The sequence below is a fragment of the Sturnus vulgaris genome, chromosome 11, assembly GCF_052056855.1.
Source record: "Sturnus vulgaris isolate bStuVul1 chromosome 11, bStuVul1.hap1, whole genome shotgun sequence".
In the NCBI taxonomy this organism is placed as follows: Eukaryota; Metazoa; Chordata; class Aves; order Passeriformes; family Sturnidae; genus Sturnus; species Sturnus vulgaris.
In genome coordinates, this window is record NC_142253.1 from 1,138,063 (window position 1) to 1,160,007 (window position 21,945).

Sequence of the window (21,945 nt, forward strand, 5' to 3'; positions counted from 1 at the left end):
TAATGCAGTTAGGCTGGGTTTGGCAGAGCAGCCCCCTCTTAATTCTTCTCTTCCCAGATTACAGCCCTGGAAATTAATGATCTGTCACTGGACTTGCCTGGCTTCTAATGAAGTAGTTAGTCAAGTACAAGTACAGTCAGGTGGAAGAAGCTGCCTCTTCCTGTTTGCAATAAAGCCTTTCCCCCTCTTTGACTAGCAAATTAAATTAGTTGAGAGGAAAAATTTAATTACTCTCATGCACCATCTTCATATTTGTGATCAAAGAAGTGCGTCTGTGTGAGCTCTGTAGTCCCCAGCTCTGCTGAAATGGGAGAGAAGGAGGAGAAACTTGGCTGAATATCAGCATAGATTTAGAATTATGGTTTTCTCCAAGAAAAAAGAAAATTGGGGAAAGAAAATAAATAAATAAATAAATAAAAAAGTTTCTTTTAGCAGCGTGAGAGCAGCACTGCTGTCATGTCTCAATGAGAGGAACAGAATTATTTCTGCCTGATGTTCTGTCCCTAAGCCAAACAGGGACAAACTCCTTCCACCTCCTGCTTCTAAAAATAGATTCCTGTTTGATGACACAAATACAAACGTCCTGAACCTCTCAGCAGCTCTGACAGCCTCACACACACAGCTCTAAAATGCAGGTGGCTGCATTTACCTGCACAGCCACCCCCTGTGCCAGGGCAATGCTCTTCTCCCCAGCAAAGCCTGGAATAAAAGATCCGAATTGCCCCCAAATCTGCTGATGTGTGTGAGTTCTGGGTGCATTTCCAGAGCATTCCTCACCCTCCAGAGCCCCACAGGCAGAGTTCAGCTGGGGCAGGGCAGGTGGAGAGGACAGAGGGAAATGCAGACTCTCAGCATCTCCCTTAGAGCCAGCAGCAAAAATTACAGAGAGCAATTCGAAATGAGCTTCCATTCCTCCAGCTCCTGGGGGAAACAAACAGTCCAAATCCATCTGCTTTCCAAAAACACCTCTCCCACCTTAAACAAACACCAGTTAATCCCAGCAGCACAACAAACACTCGGTGTTTACACAGCAGCACAAGTGAGGCAGCAGGGGGAAAAAAAATGGAATTTGTAATGTTCTCCTCTATCTCCAGCAGCAAGAGCACAGCAGTGCATTTTTCAAAACTGCTTCTTTGTGAATATGCATGAAACACATGTAGTGGTGTGGAACAGGCTCTTCTTTCAATGGGCAACTCATTTTTCATTCACAAAAGGAAAGAAAAAAAAGAAAAAGAGCATTATATATGGGGTTTTTTGAGTAGCCACAGAGCCTGCTGCTTGTCTTTTAAACTCAGGCAGAGCACGGTGCCTAATAGGAAACTCTGAAATCCTAAAATTCTGATTTAGAATTAGGAAAGTTCACTGAATTCCAGAGTGGGTCATTGCTGGATCCCACAAACCTGGGATTTTTGAGCTTTCTCTGCTTTCTGGCACTGACCCCCCAGAAAACACTGCTTTGACCTGAGCCCTTGGAGAAGGCTCCAAATTTGAGTGATGGGGTTAAAATCACGGGTGTGGAGTTAAATAGAAGTGTGTGTGCTAAATAGTTTTTAAAATTGGGGTTTTTAGACTACAGTAATAGGTTGGGACAGGATGGAGGATTTTGGGTGGTGTCTCTTTCTGTCTTTTTCTTTCTCCATGATTTCAGGCAGTTTTTGGTTGGACAGTCAGTGTCACACACAGGGTCACAGGAGTTTGGTTATTGGGTCAAAAGTATCAATAATAGAGGTGTTAATTCTCTATTGAGCTGTTTAGCTTTAAAAGACCTTGTAACCAGCTGGATTCACTCTCCATTTTGCTCACTTTTAGCTGGTGAAAATGTTACAGAACTCTCTGTACTTAAATAAGATTTAATAAACAACCGAAATTTGTCTCCTTGGTGTTTTTAATCCTGACTCTGAGTGAAGACAGGAGAAAATGAAGACAAGCCACTAATTAATTGGTGCAAAAACCACATTTACAGGTCAGGTTGGGAGGGACCAGAGGTCCAAACCCTGTGCTCATCCCAGGGATTTTGTGCTCTGGAATATTCCCAGGGAGAGGCTCCACAGCCTGCTCAGGGCTCAGGGAATTTCTGCCTCCTGTCCAGTGGAACTTCCCATTCATCCATGGAGGAACCCAAGGAGTCATCCAGATCTGAGAGTTAATAACAGAAAATGCTCAACTTCAGGAGTGTGGCTGCACTTTTCTTGCAGAACCTTCATCTTCAGGCTTCACTCACTCACCCCCTCCTGCTCCAGTCCGTGTGGAGCAGGCTCTGGATCCCTCACTGCTGAGCAATGGGAGCCAAACCAAAGCTCTGGCAGAGAGAAGCCAGCTCCAGCCACCCCTCCCAAACCCTGCTGGGTGCTCAGCAGCTCACAGGTCGGGTGATGGTGATGCCTTGGGTTTTAGTTTTTATATTTTTCAGAATCTCTGCTGCTTGGTGTGTAACTCTGGAACTTCATGTCAGGTGTTAGTGAGTTCTATTCACAGGGTGGTGACAAAACAATTCCTTTCTAGGCAGAGAATCAAGGACAACTGGGACCCCAAAATCATAAAATGAGAGAAATGGGGCAAACCAGGGGGCTGAGACTTCATAGCCTGGGGCTGTGGGTGGATCATTTACCCCAAGATGAACCAAAACTTATCAAAGTGTAAAACTCGTGACCAGGATCCATCTGGGATTTGATTTGGGTGCAGCCCTGGCCGGGCTCTTGCACTGCCCAAGGTGAACCCTTCCAATAAATTCCTATTTTATCTTTTCAATAAATCCCTATTTTATCCTGTCAATAAATCCCTATTTTATCCTTTCAATGAATCCCTATTTTATCTTTTCAATGAATCCCTATTTTACTCCTTTTGCCCTGTCTGGCCTCTGTTCCAGCTCAGCCTTTCCAGGCAGCACTGGAATGTGTTGGAAGGTGCCAGAGGGCTCCTTCAGCCTTTTGGTGTTGCTGGCAGGGAGGTGCAGCTGCTCCAAGGTGTCCCTGCAGGAGCTGTCACCGTGTCCCCAGGTGAGTGACAATGGCAGCAAACTCGGGATCTGCTCCATTAGCTGGGAGCCTCAGCAGCTCAGTCCCAGGCTCCTCGTGGGGTGAGAGCCTTCAGCCTGTGATTTATTGCAGTCATTACAGCTAAAGCAAGCACTTGCCTGGATACAGACACAAAAAAAAAAATCCCAAATCCATTGCTCTTCAATCATCTCCTTTTTGCCTGAAGCCTCTTCCTTTCTGGCATTTTTCTCAAGACTCCTCCATTTAGAATTCCAAGGAATGCTTATTCCTTGGCCATTGTCATCCTCAGCCAAACCTGGGCTTGTCATTTCTCTCGTTCCTGCTGCTGGAAAATACTGGTTTGGGGTTTTTTTGTAAATTAAAACAGAAGTTCACGATAAATTGCAGGTTACCATGACTCAGAAACTCAGACCTAAAACCTTTCACCTGTCACAGTGCTGGACTCCAGGAAATTTCCTCCTTCCCCTGCATTTGGGATTCCAAAACCAAACCTAGCCCCAAGTGCTCCCAAATCCTCACCCCTGAAGTCTCGTGGCACCCTGAAGTTTTAGTGTCTTTAACTTTGGTTTTTTTAGGCCTCAGACAAATCCTTCAGCTGTGCCCCAGACCAGTTCCAACCATCCAGAACTAACTGGGTTCCTTCAGGTTCCTTCCTCCTCTCTCCTCATCCTCACCATCATCACCCCCCACTCCAAGCAGAGCAGCTCCCCAGAAGATCAAGGTGGGGATTTCTCCTTATCAGGAATTTTGGAGGCTTTAAGAGAACAAATTATTGACTCTATGAGTGCATGAGCTGCTTTCCTGAAAACTCTGCCATTTTGTGCCTGAAAGAACACACAAAAATCAAACCTAGAGGAGTTTCAATGACCAGGTTTTTAAACCCTTCTCATTTCAAGCAGGTGATTTAGCAGGAATTTACACAGAAAGGGGTTTTAAAATGTTACTTCCCAATCCCACATGGGAGTGCACAGCCCTGATTGTCAGCTGGACAATGGAGGGCAATGAACGGTGCCTTTCCAGAAATCCTCTCAGAAAATCTGGGAAATTCCTTCCTGGGAACAATTTAACATTGGATTTTATCATATGAGGAGATATTCGTGATTTTGGACTCCGTCTCATTTAACCAGTAACCACTGAGAGATGATAAAACCTTCCTAGAGCACAGAGCCCAGAATGGTTTGGGTTGGAAGGGACATTCAAGACATCTCATCCCAAACCCCTTTCATGGGGGAAAACTTCCACACCTACAGAAACCAAACCAGCCCTTTGGGATCTTATAGGACCTCCCAAAACCCAGTTCCCCAGCAGGAAAACTAAATTACAACCATTAGCCAAGCAAACAGAATTTTTTCAACAGGGCGTTTTGACATTGTTATTTAAACTTAATTATTCACTTGTTAAGGAAGATGTTCCGTCGCTTTGTGCTTTGTAGGGAATAAATATTCCATGGTGGCTTCTGTTCCTCGGCTGGGGAAGTGACATGTGACAGTTGTAAGGATTAATTTGTGCTACGTGGCACCCGCTGCTCCTCGGGGAGAGGGGATGTGGGGGGAAAACATCCTGAAACATTCCAGTAAATTAATTAACAACAGAATGCTCAAATCTAATTAAGGAGCCATCAGCTCGTTTGCGCTGCGGCTCGCACGAAGTGAATGAAGAGATCTGCAGGAGCACACCTGGAGTGCCCTCACGTTTTTGGGATGTGCAGAACGTCCCCTCTCAGACCCTGCTGGGGCATTGGGTGCAGGAAAAATAAACTTAATTCTTGCTGAGCTGGGGGGGGGGATAATTTTCAGGCTGAGATGACAATGAAGCCGTTTGCAGAGCACAGCCAAGTTTGGGGGAGTTTTACACCAGGAGTTCTGCTTTTACAGCAGGAGCAGGAATGAGGTTTGGGACACACATTCCGAGCAGGCACTGGAGGGATCCAAGGGAACAGGCACCTGCTTTACCCAGCAAATCCACAAAGCCCCGCACAAAGGCACAGAAAAGCCTTTCCCTGCCTCCTCTGCCTCCCTCCCTCCCTCAGCTCCGGGATTCCCATCCTGCCTCACCCTCCCTTCGTTATCCCTGTCCCCCTGCTGAGCACAGACAGATTGTTGAGAACGGGCATTACATTTCCAAAAGTGCCTCTTTGCTATCAAAAAAATCTCTGCCTTAGCACAGCAGACAACGCTTTGAAAAATCCTCCTCGGTAAATCTTGGATCTCATCAGAGCAGCCAGAAGTATTTACTGCCTGTGCTGGCAGCCCTCAGTCCCTCCCGTGGCAGCCTCAAACCTCCCAAGTCTTTCCAGCCTCATTCCCTGCTTTCCCAGCCTCGTAATTCCTCGTGTTCACATCCTCCCTGCCTCTTCCTGGGGCTGGGGGAGGAAAAGTGAGCCAGGCAGGAGCTGCTTGTGCAAGGGGAGGTCACAGCAGCTTGGGATGCTCCGGGGGTTTCTCGGGAATATCAGTGCTGGGGGGGTTGGTTTGGAGCATCATTCCTCAGTTTTGCAGGGTTGGTCCCTGGCAGGAGATTCATTGCTGCTTGGGGGGATGAGGATTCTGGCATGGAATCCTGGAATTCCAGAATGGTTTGGCTGGGAATGGACCTTAAATTTCGTCTCATCCCATCCCAGCCATGGCAGGGACACCTCCCACTGTCCCCAATGTCCAGCCTGGCCTTGGGCACTGCCAGGGATCCAGGGGCAGCCACAGCTGCTCTGGGAATTCTGTGCCAGGGCCTGAGATCATCCATGGACCTGAGGAAAGCTCCAAGGGAAATATTATAAGAGGAACTTTTCTTCTACAAGGGACAGAAAAAGTGATTTATGCCCTTAAAAAGCAATAATTTGTGATGTGTAAGGCAGCCTTAAGGACATATTCCAGTCAGCAGCTTTTTTCCAGCAAATAAACCAACAAAATGCTGCTGAATTATGTCCAGATCAGTGCAGGTTCCACAGAAATGCACAAAAGAAGCATCAAATTTAAAGCACATTAGGACTGGACACGACCTTCAGCCGTGCCTGTGCTGGCAGCACCTGAGCAAGACACACAAACTGGCAGCTTGTACTCAAGAAAGGCTGAAAGGTGGATGTAAATCCAGGGAAATTCCCAAAATACCAATCCCCAGCTCCACACCCCTGCTGGGAATGGATGAAGGTGCTTGAGGCTCTCCTTGACTCCCCACCTCAACTCCCTGAGCTGGGTGGGAGCTGCAGGAGTGTCTGGGTGCACACCTGAACCACAGCAAGTCAGGAAATGAAATTTAAAAGTTGCTTTTTCACCGTCAAGAAGCCACGGTTAGTTAGGACCTGTTCACTTCAACAAGAATTACATGGCTTTTAATTGAAATATTCCTGCCTAAGTGGTCAAATGGTAATATTTTAGTGATCTTTACATATTTTCCTATTTCCTCTGCTCTGTTTCAAATCTACATTACCATCCATTGGGCCTCTTATTTTTCCTATTACTTCCCCTAAACACAAGTTGCTCTGAAAGATCACCAGCAATTTGCATAAAATATAGAGCTGTTACTTTTCTTTTCTTAAAGGAAGCAGAATAATTGCAAGCTGCAACTACTGGAGCTGAAAATAACTCTCCAGACAGTTGCACATGCAGAATTAGATTAAAATGAGCTCATTTTTTTAAATGACCTGATAATTTGTGAGAGGGAAAAAAAAAAGAAAAAAAAACTTCTATCAAAGTATTTTCATCAGTAGAGAATGTTACAGCTCTTAAACCAAGGAGGAGGTGCCTCCCTGCATGCAGATGAGGCCAACATGACCTAGAGAGGCCAAATTAACAGAAGGAGAGTTTTGAAATGTTTTGTAATTTCGTGTTGAAATAACCATCACTCTCTTCTGGAAAATACAGCAGGGCCAGATGTGGGACAGGCTGTAGCACTCAGGGGAGAAATTCCATAGAAAACCTGAGATAAAATGTTGGAAGGATCAGGTTGAGAGCTGGGATCAATCTTTTGTTCCCTTTTCTCTGGCCTTGGGGACACCACAGCAGCTCCTGGAGAACCAAGAAATCACAGAACCTGGAATGGTTTGGGTTGGAAGGAGCTTAAAGCTCATCCTGTATCCAGGACACCTCCCAGAATCCCAGGGAGCTCCAAATCCCAATGCCCACCCTGGCCTTGGGCACTGCCAGGGATCCAGGGGCAGCCACAGCAAATCTGGGAATTCCAGCCCAGCCCCTCCTCACCCTCACAGGGAAAACATTCCCAGATCAATCGTTTTCTAGGAGGGCAAATATGGCCAATAATTTGAATTTGTTGGCCAACTTCGTTTGTCAGCATTTCCTCATTCTGGGAGACAATTCAGAAATGAGATCTGTTAAACCCTCAGTTTCCAGGGATTACCACAAGGAATTGCCATCACAGCCAGGCACAACTCCTTGAAACAACACATTCTGACTGGTTTTATGGTTAACCTCTAGTATTGTCAATATTACTAAAACCCCCTTGAGTGGGCTTTGCAGGTTTATAAATACATCCAATTATCATGTTTTTGATGAGGTTTCATTTAAATCCAGCAAAAAAATATTCCCAAGTGAATCATCTATTATTCATAACTGAAGATGAATTCAGCCTCCCTATCACAACTTTTCCTCCTCCTCCTTTTTCAGACCCATTGCTTCAACATAAATTAAATCCTTCACTACATGCATCCCAGTCAGGTTTCCTTTTAAAAAGCCATATTTTAGAGAAAGCAATTACATTTGGTCATTGATGTATCACCCAGGCTTCCAGAGCCCCCCAGAATAGAAGAGGGGGTTGAGATGTTAATCTGAACAAATGTTACACTTTGATAATAACTCAGAGGAGGAAACAGAAATCATCATCCCGTGGAATGTCATCCACTCCAGAGGCAGCTGTGGGAGGTTTGGGGGTGGAATGGGGCTGGGCTGGAGATCCCACAGGTCACTGTTCACCAGGATGGGAGCAATGGTGACAATTTGTGCCAGTAAAATTTCACTGGAGATCCCACAGGTCACCAGGACTGAGCAATGGTGACAATTTCTGCCAGAAAATCTCACTGCACTCAGGGCAGCAGGGCAGGGGGAGCCCAGCAGAACCATCCTCACCATGGAGCTGAGGGGAAAGGAGCAAGAAAAGTCTTTGCTTGGAGTCCAATCCCACAAAACCCCACCTTCCTCCTTTGAGCTTTTCCCCCTTTTCCCCTCATTTGCTGGTGCTCTGTGCACTCATTTGTGGTTTGGCTGCTCCTGTGAGTGCCCTGGCTGTGCAGCACTGCTCAGCTGCTGCTGTTTGAGCCTGGCCTTCTCCTGAATGAAGATTCTCTTCTGGCTCGAGCACCAGCCCAGAGCAGATTAATTAACCCCAGTGCCCCCAGTCTGGCTGTGGGCTAATGCTCAGCTAAAGCTGTGGAAGATGGGGAAGGTTGAGAGGATTTTAAAAAAATCATTACCATTACCATTATTATTATTACTATTACCATAATTATCATTACTATTATCATTATCACTGTTAATTAAACAGTGCTACGAATGCCTGGCCCTGGAAGGGAAGAATCCCTGGTGCACTCCTGCAGCCTCTGAGTTCTGTGCAGACACGAGGGGCAGGAAAGGCAAAGGGAGGAGGGAGGGAACAGCCTCTCGTGCCCCCCAGGCCAGCAGAGAAATTCACCCGTGGGAGATGGGGAAACACCTCGCTTGGAACTTCCACTGCATTCTTCTTTTACAGGAAAACCACATTTCATGGAGTCATGGAACCATGAGGGCTGGAAACACCTCCAAGATCATCATGTGCAACTTTCAGTCCTCGAGTCCAATCTTCCTTTAGTTGCTAAACCCAGTAGAGATTTGGAACAGGGATGCAGGGACTTTCAACAACACCTGCACAGGGCTGGGCTTTATTCTGCAGCCTGTGGTGCCCAGCCCTCAGTGCCTGCTCCCAGGGAATTCCAGCACTGGGACTGGTGTGGGGCATCACCAGCAGCAGATTCCCAAGCCCAGCTGGCTCAGAGATCACCCAGACAAGCTCCACTCTAACATCTGACAGCAGGGAAACGTGGGTTTCATTAACATTAAATCACAAGTCAATTAAATAAAGGCAGCAGCTCTGTGCTTTTTGATGATCCTAAATCAGAGGCAATGATTCATTCTCAGGCCTCTTAAGTGAGGATGTTTAATGACATGGTGGGAAATGAAGCCTTTTTGTAACAGGAGAGGAAACTCTGCTGTCTTTAACAGCACTTACTGAATAATTAACCTGCACCCCTGTCATTACTTAAGAGTATTTGCCATTAACCCAATAGAAAAATCATCTGAGGCATGAATAGGAGGAATAACAATGCAAATGTACAGCTTAGACCATATCACTGGGATAACACCCACATTTCTGTCTGAGCCTAATAAGGGATGTGCAGTTTAAATCAGTGAATACAAACAGAAAACATTTGTTCAGTGCTTATTCCAGCTTTGATTCTGGAGCTGAGCCTGACCCTCTCCTGCCATGGTTATAAATCACCCAAAACCAGGTGGTTTTCCCCTTTGTTGGAGTTCAACTCCTTTGTGCCACACTTGACCAGACATGATTATTTCTGTGTGCTGCCAAGATTGCAACCTTTTCCTGGCCAGGGAAGCAGGAGCTCAGGGAGAATGTGTAGCCATGGAAAGGGGTTTTAACCCTTTAAGTGCAGCAGAAATAAGATGCACAGCTCCATGGTCGTCTGCCATGACAGGAAGAAAGAGCCAAGTATATTCACAAACACACTTGGTTTTATAGCAGGACTGCAACTCCCAGAGCAGAGAAAAGGAGATTGGTTCAGAGAGAAGACACCCCATGGCCAGGGCCTGGGCACACACCACAACAGGGGTTTGATTTTGTTATTAATTCCTTTTTATTTTGACCAAATGATCACCCTGGGAGAAATTCTCCCTGGCCTTGAGCTGGAGCAGCTGATGGGCTGGGAACAGAGCTGAGAAGCTCCAGCCTGGGATATTTTTCAGGCTATGATTTTCTTCCTTTCTCAATTTGTGTCCCACAGGAATGTCATTGCTGACAGCTCTGGGAATGGCCCTTGGGAAGCCTCTCCTCAATTCTCAGCACTGCAGCTCTCTGCCACAAAGGTGCCCTCTTCCCTTCTCCACAAAAATAAATATTTTACATTATGGATGGAAGGTCTTTGACTCATCTGGTCCTTTATCCACAACGAGTCTCTTTGTTGTTGGATTCTCTAATCTTACTCATCTGATTAAAAATTATTGCAGAATTTCGTGTCCCATTCATGCTTTGCCTCAGTTTCTCACAGTTTCAGGCTAAGGCATTGTTCAGTCCCACAAAACCATCTGAGAGCCAAACAATTGTCAGTGTTTGCAGACTAAAGTCAGTTATTAGCTGGAAACACACACTTGATTAATCGACACAAAAAATTAACAGATCCCACGGGTAATTATCCTTCTCCTTCCAAAGTGATGCCAGACAAATCTTGTTGTGTGCTGTCTCTCTGTGCAGCTAAGTGACCTTCAGTGTGGCTGTCGAAGGTGGCCTGATAATGATTTGATTATTATTTCATGCAAATTAAGAGTTACCTCTCCTAAAAGAGCTGATTTTCAATTTCATCCTTATTTGCACACTGCACGAAACCATGACATTTCAGAGCTCTCCAGAGTCTGTCACCCTGCCTGGCACCGTTAGATGTTGTTATGCAGCTCTTTTTTTTTATTATTTTTTTTTCCCCTTCTTTAATTTATTTCCTAACTCATTCTTTGTTCTCAGCACAGCTCAATAGGTGCATCCCCCAAACACAGCATTTCCTGGGCCAACAGCTGGGCTGGGACAGGTTCCTGGCCACGGAACCTGCAGCTCCACACAGCAGCCATCAATTCCAGCAACCCCCAGGGCGAAGCTTCAGCGCTCAGAGCACTCACACACATCAACATCTGCTTCTGGAAAAGTTTCTTCTTACTTTCTACTCTTAAAATAGTAATAAAAAAGGGAGTAGAGGAGAAGCTGGGGGGTCTCTGATAACCCAAAATCTGGCTTCTCTCTCCGAGTCTCCAAATGCCGTGTTTTACATGGTGAGTTAACATTTTTTTTCTCTAGGTATTTTCTCCGTATTTGCATTTGAACAAAATTCCAAAATAAAGCAAAAGCTTCAAGGTCAACAATCTTTTTATAGAAGCAAAAACCCAGGAGAGAAATTTAAGCAATTATTCTTAGCCAAAGGAGCAGTCAGTTCAAATAAATGTATCAAAGCCTCCAAATTATCAGCAATAAAATCTTATGTCATCTAATAACCACAATGATGACAATAATTACTGGGACAATGATTTAAAGCTCAGCATTTTTATAGTGCTTAATTTAACAAGTACAGGTTGCTTATTTGTGCCTTTCCCAGACTGAAAAAGCATTTGTCTGGCTTTGTTTATTGTCTAAGATCAGACTTGGGGAAGACAAAAAGCTTCCAGAAATTACCCAGGCTCCTGCAGAAGGAGATGCTGATGGAGACACAATTTTCATAGGCAGAAAGTTTGCAGATGTCAATCTGTATTCACCCAGAAAAGGGAGGAAATCAGAGCAGAGGAGTAGCAAACTTGTGGAAAACAAAGTCAGAATTTAGAAACCACCTCAGCAACCATCCCAGTGGATTGCTCCCATGGAAATCCTCCCGAGCTGTGCCTGGGGCAGGAGCAGGGGAGCCTCTGGCATGTGAGGAATGAAAAAAACATCTCCTGCCTCAGGAGGAACCCACGGCACAGCCCTGGGAGCCTCTGAGCAGAAATTCCTCAGGGGCAGCAGAATTCCTGCATGGAAACAGCCCAGCCCTCCTGGCCGGGAGTGTCCCCAGGACCAGGATGTGTCCCCAGGATGTGTCCCCAGGACCAGGATGTGTCCCCAGGGCCAGGATTTGTCCCTGGGCAGCTCCCAGGACATCAGAGCAGCCATGGAAACACATCCCCATCCCCACAGCACTGCTGAGACTCTTCCTTCTGATTGATCACAAAATCACAGAATTGGATTGTTTAGCTTGGAGAAGACCTTTAAGATCAACCCCAGCCATTGCCCAGCACTCACCCACGTCCCCAGGTGCCACATCCACGGAGCTTTTCAATCCCCCCACTCTGCAACAGGCTCAAAGTCATGCCCACAATGTTTTTGTCTCTGTTTAATCTCAGTCATTTTTTAAATGAACCTCACTCATCAAACAAGGAGTTCAAAAGACTTTATTTTATCTTTTTTTTTTTCTTTATAAACATGAGGGATAAAACACATTAAAAGCAGCAGAAATTCCCTCTTACTCTGGACAAGGAGAGATCAAAGGCAGAACATTTCTTTGCATGGATCCTGAAAGGTCAGATTTCTGAAAATTCTGGAAAATATCATGTCCTGTGTATTCATCTGGAACCAGCAACACTTCTGAGATCACAGAATCCCAGCATGGTTTGGGGTTGGGAGGGACCTTAAATCCCACCCAGTGCCACCCCTGTCACCTCCCACTGTCCCAAACCCCAATGTCCATCCTGGCCTTGGGCACTGCCAGGGATCCAGGGGCAGCCACAGCTGCTCTGGGCACCTCTGGGCACTCCCTGAGTGAAGAATTTCTTCCTAACACCAACCTAAACCTGCTTTTTCAACTTACAGCCATTCCCTGTGTCCTGTCCCTTGTCCCCAGTCCCTCCCCAGCTCTCCTGGAGCCCCTTTGGGGTCTCTGGGCTCTCCCTGGACCCTTCTCCTCCCCAGGTGAGCACCCCCAGCTCTCCCAGCCTGCCATGACCCACTCAGGTGTCACCCACTGCTCTCTCTCCTGGCACGGACTCCCCCAACCTTCCTCAGTGAAATGATGATTCTTCTGATTTCTCAAATTACTCCTCATTAACATGAAAAGGAGAATTTCCATTTGGCAGCATTAACATGAATAAAACATCCCAGGGATAAAAAGCTGCTCGGGGCTGGAGGTGCTGACCTTCAGAAATGAGTTCAGACCTGGGGCTGGCTGCAGGAGTGAGAAAATCCAGTGACTTCCACCATTGCTCAGCTTGGAGGAGAAGAAGGGAAATTTTCCATTGCTGGGTATTCACACCATGGACATTTTTGAGCTAATATCATTGGGGTTCAGAATTTCTGCACACTGGCTGCCAAAAATCAATGGGTGTGAGAAGGGGCTGCTGTGTGGGGCTGGGCTGGGTGAGTGTGGTGGTTTAGATTTGCTAATTTTAATACTCTTACTTATCATTTTGATATACTTATTTTTTGTTGTGAGATAGGATTAGGAGTAAAAGCAAGGCAGGTTTAAAACTTAAAGGGTGTAAAGAAAGCTTTATTAATAACATAAAGAAATAATAAATTTAGAATAAAACTTTTAGACTACCCCTCCTTTTTTTTTCCCTACACTTTCTTTTCTTTTTTAACAACAACATATGGAAATACTTTAGTCAGTTACTAACTTAGAAATAGGTTTTTTCGTTTACTTTAGGGAGAGGAGATTTTTCTTTGTTAGGCTATAGAGACTTTTTTTATAAGAAGAAAAAACAATTTTTCCATGGCTTTACTTTCCATGAACATCAGCCACCCAGGAATGGCCCTTGGGAAGACCCCATTCAAAGGTTTTGTCCCAAATTTGCCCTAAACCGTGACATGAGGCTGCACATTCTGGAGGTCACTGCAAGAGCAGGGAGATGTGAGCAGCCAGCCCAGACAGAGCTGTGACCCAAACCCAGCTCCTGGGGCACAGAGGAGCTGCAGGGATGGGCAGGGGTCACCCGAGCATTTGAGGAGCTCTCACCTTGATTTTTCCAACCACGGAGCTCCATATCCTCTCTAAAATATTTATCCCTTTAAGTTTTCCTATCACATCACTGCAGCCTTTTTTTTTTTTTTTTTTTTAAGCACCAGGACCTCAGCGCAGCAGGAAGCCGAGCTATTGATTACAGGCTGTGTCTAATTAACGAGGCACTCTGATACTGTGCCTGTGATCAGGGTCCTTATTGGGAAAAGCTCCATTTCTTCCCTTTCAATGTGGCTTTGGTGGGTGCCAACAGGCACACACAAAATTCCCTTTACAATCCAGCACCAGGCACCCAGAGGTTCCCACTCTGCTCCTGGCCCGGAGCCGCCTTCCCCTGCAGTTAATTAAATTCTGCCTGTTAATTTGCACCCATCAGCCCCGTGTGGCACAATGTGGCAGCTATTCAGTGCTGCCAAATGCATCACTCAGCAAGAGTGGAGGATCTCACACCGAGCAATCCTCCCTCTTCCCAATCGCTGTCATTCCACTCGCTCCACGCAATTCGCCAAAACTTCCAAGGATTTCAGACCAGTGTTTATGAATTGAACTGCTCAGAGAAAGCCCAGAATGAATCCATCCCTAAAAGGCAGCAATGCTGTGTGCCACAGCACATTCTGATGGGACTAATATGTAAAAATGAACATAAATATTGAACTGGGGCACCCGAGCAATCAGACACTGTCTAATTAACAACAGCACGGAATGGGGAAGGGAAGGGAAGGGAAGGGAAGGGAAGGGAAGGGAAGGGAAGGGAAGGGAAGGGAAGGGAAGGGAAGGGAAGGGAAGGGAAGGGAAGGGAAGGGAAGGGAAGGGAAGGGATTTCCTCCTGTTTTGGGAGCCTGGCCATTTGTCATGTAAGTGTTGCAGATGACCAGTGACGAACTATGGGAAATTCATCATCATAATGAATGGCCACGAGTGCAATTCCTTTTCATAACATGTTATCATTGCAGTAATTAACTGCCTGCTTGTTCACTTGTGCACCGGAGTTGTTGCACATAATCCATCACAGTTTCCAGTGGTAACAGCACATTAAACACATCCTCAGCCATGAAATTCCACAGCTTTGGCACAGAGAGAGCTGCTTCAGCACCCCAGCACCAGCTTTGTGTCCTCACAGGTGCTCCACAAGCCCCACTGTCCAGCATGCATGGATCTGCTCTGGGATGTGGGAGCAGCTGGAGAATTCCCTGCCTTGCATGGCCACAGATACAGCCTAGATATGAAATAAGAAAAATAAGAAATAAGAAACCTTCCCACTGCAATCAAGGTTTGCTCTCAGGTGTGACACTTCCCTGTGCTGTCTCAATGCAGAGCAATTGCTCCAGGCAATCCCAGCAATTAAAGGAGGCTCAAATCCCATCCTGGATCTCCCAAATCGAACTGGAATGTGCATCCCAAAGCAGGATGGGGCAGCACAGGGGGCTGTGGGACAGAACTGCTTCTCCCTTGATCTCGGGGGGGACACAGGGCTGGGCAGGTGAGGAGGAGGGGGCTGGGGGTCACTGTGCCTCTGTCCCCACACTGGGATTGTCACCAAAGCCAGGGGATGCTCTCAGCTCCAGCCCCTCCATTGCTGCAGCATCCCACAGCTGGGAAAGCACCAGAGAGCTCAGAAAGGGTTTTTTTTCCTTCAGATAATGCACAGAAGGTCAATGGCTTTATCTCTCACCGTGCTGATTCTTCCTCTGATACTGCTTCTTTTTTAATACTTCTTCAAATATTGGAGTTGCCCGTTTTGCATCCTTCCTGACCCTCATGCAGCAGCTCCTCCTCTGCCCTAATGCTGCTCCCATCTCTGAGAGAATTTATCCTGGTGAAAGGATTAACCTGAGAGAGAGGTTTTAAAATACCCCAGGCTCCTACACATCTGCTTTATTTTCCATAGGGTTTCATTGCCCTTCAACAGGAGGAGTCAAACCCACAGAAATTCCCGAGGGACAGGCAATAAAAGAAAAGGGATGGGAAGGTGGTTGAACAAAAACCCCACAGAACAGCTCCAGCATTGCCAGGGAAAAGAGAAGGGTTGGTCACTGCAGACAAATAAGATTAGCACAGCAAGACACTGGATGATTAAAACACTTGTCCTTATGCAAAATTCAGCAGATATTCCCAAATGTCCGTGGCAGACAAATTGCACCATCTGGTCAGTGAGATAAAGTCTTTAAACAAGAACTTTGCAGGCCGAAGGTTCTCAGCTGTGAGAACAGGTCATGCTGGTGCCTGTGATTTGCCAAATCCAGGGCAATCCACTCTTCCTCCTCTCTCCCACTTCACTGCAACATTAAAAACCACATATGGTGCATTCCCAAAGTGACATTGTCCACAAAATAAAGGGCCTGATCTCAACTCTCTCTTTTTTTCACGGTGACAATTCCCTGTTTTGTCTGATTCCAGATGCCAACAATATTGCTAAAACACCATTTTTCCTGTTAGGAAGCTAACTAATTAATAAATACATTTTTATAGAAGCTAATGAATAAATATGTTCTATCTTAATATATTTACCACATGTTCAGCAGGGTCTGAAGCCCTTTGAGCAGTAGCTGTGTAACCACACAGGAGCCCAGGAGCCACAGGGAGCCCCAAAAAACCCAATAAATGAGCATTTCAGGCAAAGGCAGGGGCGATTCCTCCATTTATCTCGGCCCAGCTGGACCAGCCCTCGATGCTGAACCCACATCAAACCTCCCCACATCAAACAGCTGTAAATTGGCCATTATTGCCATTATTCTGGCATGTCCCAAAAGTCAGGTAATTAGTGCACAGCGTGGAGCCTTTCCCGAGGCTGCCAAGGCCAGGGCACCTGGAGACAGCTCAGAAGTGGCAAAACCTGCAAAATGCACTGTGAGGAGAGAGGAGCTGGCATTCCACAATGATCTCAGTGCCTGGGCACCAGGAGCACGGCAAGGAAAAGCACAGGGGGAAGATCTGCAGTGCCAGTGTGAGTTCAGAAACCTAAGAGCCTTAATTACTGTTTTATACATTGTGCTAATTTCCCTGATTGTGCTGTGAAATCAAAACACGTAATGAAGACCTTTCTCCCCTCTAATAAAAGCTGTCAAAGTCAATAAATATTCATCCCCATCTGCCCCTCTGGATGAAGGGAGAATTAATTGATAATTTTCCGAGCTCTGTAACCTCCTGCCCGCCGCTGTGTTCACTGAGGGTTTTGTGTGGATTCTGCCTTCCTGAAATCCTGTGAACACAAGTTGAAAAGTCAGACAGGCGTGGTGCACTGAATCAAATCTGTGTTCTGGGAGGCATCACATGGCAGAACAGCCATCTGCTCCTCAGGAGCCGGCTGCTGGCAGGTAAACTGAGAGCTGTGTCCATCAGGACACCTGTCCAGAGCCTGCTCCCCTCCTCTGAGTAAGTTACTACAGGTCGGAGCCCCCCTGAGCCCCACACGGCATTTGTTACCCTGGTGGGGGATGAAGGGGAGCTCAGAGGGTGATGGACAGGCAGAGGTGCCTCGGGAAATGTGGGTGGCCTCTCTTTTTGTGCCATTCCTGCAGATTTAGGGTGCAGAGCAGGGGATGTCTGGGGAGGGATTTGGGCACAGAGGAGAGGATGCAGGTGCTGCTCGTGGGAGGATGCCAGGACATTTCAAAATTCATTTGCAGTGCAAATCGAACTCTTCTGTGTGTCACACAGAATCCTGCAATGGAAACGTGCCCCCCGCGCTGGGGATGAGAGGGAATAATCACAAAGGTAAATGCCACTTAGGGATTTTATCTCCTGACATTTGCAGAAGCTCGCTCTGCCTGCAGCTCGCCCGGCCCAGGGCAGCCCTGGCTGGGTGTTCTGCATATCCAAACTGCTGAAACCTTCCAGGAATTCGGGGAAATGGAGATGGGGGAGCGCTGAGGATGAGCAAACATGAATGGAGCACAGGACAGAGACCAGGGAGGGAGGAGGAGGAGGAGGAGGAGGAGGAGGAGGAGGAGGAGGAGGAGGAGGAGGAGGAGGTGCAGATCCCAATCCCACGTTTCCAAAGGTGTCCCAGGATCACATCCCTGCCAAGCCCTGCTGGAAACCAGCTCTGGGACTGGGGGCATCGCAGTCAGCACTGAGCAGGATAATCAGTGCAAAGCCCAGGAGCAAAAACTCCATCTCGAGCCCAACTTTGCAACCAGAACACGCTGGAAAAAGTCAGGAGTGTCAGGTTTATGAAAGCAGTGATGTGGGGGATATATACATATTTTATATCTATATATTCTCACACCTATAGATCTCCAGAAAAGGGAAATCCATCTCATTCAGAACCAGATGCTGGACATAAATTTATTAAGATGAACGAAGCTACTTCATTCCCCTTTAGAGCCTGGAGGTTGAAAACTCAGGCAATATTGCCTCTCTCTGGCATCAGAGCACTCCATTTCTCCCCGGAGTTCTCAACAATAACTCATGTCTCTGTATGGCATTGATCAGCCAGTCTTTGAGATCCTATTCTTTTTTGTCTATGTCTTTTCTTGCACTCAGCTCCTAAGGCCACAGGGAAGAAAGGTTTCTGGCAGGAAAGATAAAAACTATTTATTGTACTGACCTTTTTGATTAATGGGTGGAGTTAGGTGTGAAATCATTTTTATCAGGTGAACATAATGACTTGCAGGACAACAAAAAGGGCATTTCAATTTTTTATCAAAACCTTCAGTGAGAGCACAATCCCCCAAGGTGAACTCTGGGGACAGCCCGAGTAGCCAGGAGTGAATAAATATCTTATAACTTTGGTATTAGCTGAGAATGGGCTCATGAATCAGCCGGGATCATTTGAAGGAGCTGGGCACTCCCTGCCCTGCAGGAGCTGTGCTCAGAGCAGATGGAGGCAAACCCGGACACTCTGGATTTTCTAAATAACTCTGTTATCAACTCTACCTCCACTGGGCTTCCTGGTCTGAAATCATCCACTTGAGCCTAATTAAGTAGACATTAATGAGATCAGACTGTCCGACTGTGTGTTAGTCTCCCAAAATATGATAGAGCCATTCCATTTTCTGCAGGAAATCTGTCTGCCCAATGTTTATCAGCAACACAAATCCCAGCAAAACCACGGAGCTGCTTCCCTGGGCCCTGTGACCCCGGTGCTGGACTCGGGATATTCTGTGATTCCATGGAAACCAAATGAAACCTGTACACACTCAGTTATCCCAGGCAGCTAGCAATACACGTGAAATCCTGTATACATTTAAAAAAGACATTTTGGATCGCTGGTTGAATTAATGAGCCCTTAAAACTTGTTCAGAATTAACCCTCCTGACCCAAGCCCCACCTGATGGGGTTTGAGCTGTGTTTACCCAGGCACTGAATTCTCCCAGACACTGGAAAACTCTGTCTGACACTTAATCACCTTCCACTTCCTTGCACCGTGATTATACCACCTGAAATGCACACACCTGCATGTTCAAGGCTATATAGAAGTGAAAATATTTCAAGGCAAAACGGCCTTTTAATAATACTTTTTAAGCACAGCACGGCTCAGATTCCAGGCTGTAGTAACGAAGCAAGGATGGGGTTTTTTTGGCAAAGGGCTGTAAAGGGCAGCCTGTCAGGGAGAGTTTTGTTATCTTTGCACCCCCAGCCTTCTCCAGAAGGATGAGGGAGATGTGAAAAGGATGAGATGATGTGGAAAGCTGATACAGAACAAGGGATCCTTGGGTGGTCTGCTGACAGAGAGGGTGAGAAGTGTCCACAGAGGGTTTGGAGCATCCCTGAGGGTTTGGAGCATCCCTGGAGGGGGGTTGGAGCATCTCTGGGGGTTTTGGAACATCCCTGAGGGGTTTGGAGCATCCCTGAGGGGTTTGGAGCATTCCTTGGGGAGTTTGGAGCATCTCTGTGGGTTTGGAGCATCCCTGAGGGTTTGGAACATCCCTGGGGGGTGATTGGAGCATCCCTGGAGGGTTTGGAGCATCTCTGGGGGGTTTGGAGCATCCCTAAGGGGTTTGGAGCATCCCTGGGGGCTTTGGAGCATCTCTGGGGCGTTTGGAGCATCTCTGGGGGGTTTGGAGCATCTCTGGGGGGTTTGGTTCTCCCCAGGGGTGCAGGGATGGAGCTGCCTCCTGCACTCTGAGCGTTTCCAAGTCTCGCCCACTCAAGGGCATCATTATGGTGACTTTGGAACTCATTCCTCCCTGCCTGTCTCCGTGCATAATTTCAAATAAGCCTCCCAGGCAACCAGCAAGGAGAGCTCCACGGAAAGCAGTGGCAGCCTTTGAAGTTGGAGTCTCTGTTCTGTTTCCAGACAGATTTTGATTTAATGATAGATGCCTGCCCTGCCAGGGAAGAAATTTCGTAATGAATCAAGTCATGTGGGTATAAATAGAACCCAGCTGCAGTGTGGAGCAGAGGACAGGCTGGACTTTGAGTCGAGCCTAGCTGGGCTCAGCCATCCCTCAGGCTTTGCCCTGGGGTAGAAGCCTGATTTGGGCTCATTTGCTGTGGGACGTATATTGAGAAAGGAAGAAAATTACAGCCTGAAAAATATTCCAGGCTGGAGCTTCTCAGCTCTGTTCCCAGCCCATCAGCTGCTCCAGCTCAAGGCCAGGGAGAATTTCTCCCAGGGTGATCATTTGGTCACAATAAAAAGGAATTAATAACAAGAGAGAAGCCCTGTTGTGGTGTGTGCCCAGGCCCTGGCCATGGGGTGTCTTCTCTCTGAACCAATCTCCTTTTCTCTGCTCTGGGAGTTGCAGTCCTGCTATAAAACCAAGAGTGTTTGTGAATAAACTTGGCTCTTCCTTCCTGTCATGACAGATGACCATGGAGCTGTGCATCTTATTTCTGCCTCACTTAAAGGGTTAAAACCCCTTCCCACGGCTACAATTTCCCGTGGGTGTGAGGGTGACAAAGGCAGCAATGACCCTGGCACAGCTGGCAGCCAAAATATTGGTGTGAGCTGTGACAGGAGCAGGGCAGTGCCAGGAGCTCCGACTTTCCACAGGGTTTATTCCTCAACAAGGGATGTCCATCCCAGTTTTCCAGAGGGTGAGATGCCTACAGCTTGTCAGCAAATTATTTAAAAGCTTCAGAATCCTAGAATGGCTTGGGTTGGAAGGGCCATTCAAGCCTATCCGATATAATCTCAAAGTTTATGTTATCTGGTTGTTATAAGTTACTTTTTATTGCTGCTTCAGTAACTATAAATTCCAGTTGGTGACATCAATTATATCAACACAGCACCTGCAATTTACTCATTATCATTTAATCAACACCTAAACAACCCAGTTAAGACATAAATACATTTCTTACCCCGAATCGAGAAGTGCTTGTTTTTTGCCTCTCCCTGGGCATTCAGTGACGTTATTAATATTATATATATTAATATATAATTAAAATACATAAAATTTAATAAAAATATATCAAATTCAATATATATAATATATATTAATAATACAGCAGAGGCACCGTCTCACACGAATTTAAAACACCCCGAGTAATCAGTGATTTCACCTTTCCAAAGGCATTTTGCAGCTTTCCCCAGGCGGATCCCGACAAAAAAGGGTTAAAAGGGCGGTGAGTGGCCACTGATGCTTCCACTGAGGATTTGGGCTTTGCCCGTGGTAAGATCTGTACTAGAGCCGCCTTTCCCTTCACCTTTTAGGGGACAGTTTAGGACGGTCGTGTGGTTTAAAAGAACAATTGTGAAGAAAACAAAAAGCGCTGGTGGAAACCGCAATGACCAAACCCCCAAATGACCAAAGCCAGGTTTAGCCAAGCCTCGGGGTTTTTCATGTCTGTCATCAATTCTTCTGCTCCTCTCAGCTTCCCCCTGCCCCGGGGCAGCAGTGGGCTTTGTGATTTTTATAAAAAGTGCTTTAGCAGCGGTGACACCTCCGCTTCTGCCTCCGGAGCCGGATTGGAATTGCAGGACCCGGAGGGAAGGGCTGGTGCTGCGCTCTGAGTTCACAGCATCGTCCCGAAAGCACCGCGCTCCTTTCCCAGGCACACACGCACTCCCCACTCCATAAAATCCACATCTCACCCGCTGAGATCCATAAAAACCAGATGGAGAGATCCATAAAATCCAGATCTCACCCAAAGAGAGATCCATAAAACCAAGTGGAGAGATCCATAAAAACCAGACCTCACCTGGAGAGAGATCCATAAAACCAAGTGGAGAGATCCATATAAACTGGATCTCACCCAAAGAGAGATCCATAAAAACCACATCTCACCCAAAGAGAGATCCATAAAATCCAGATCTCACCT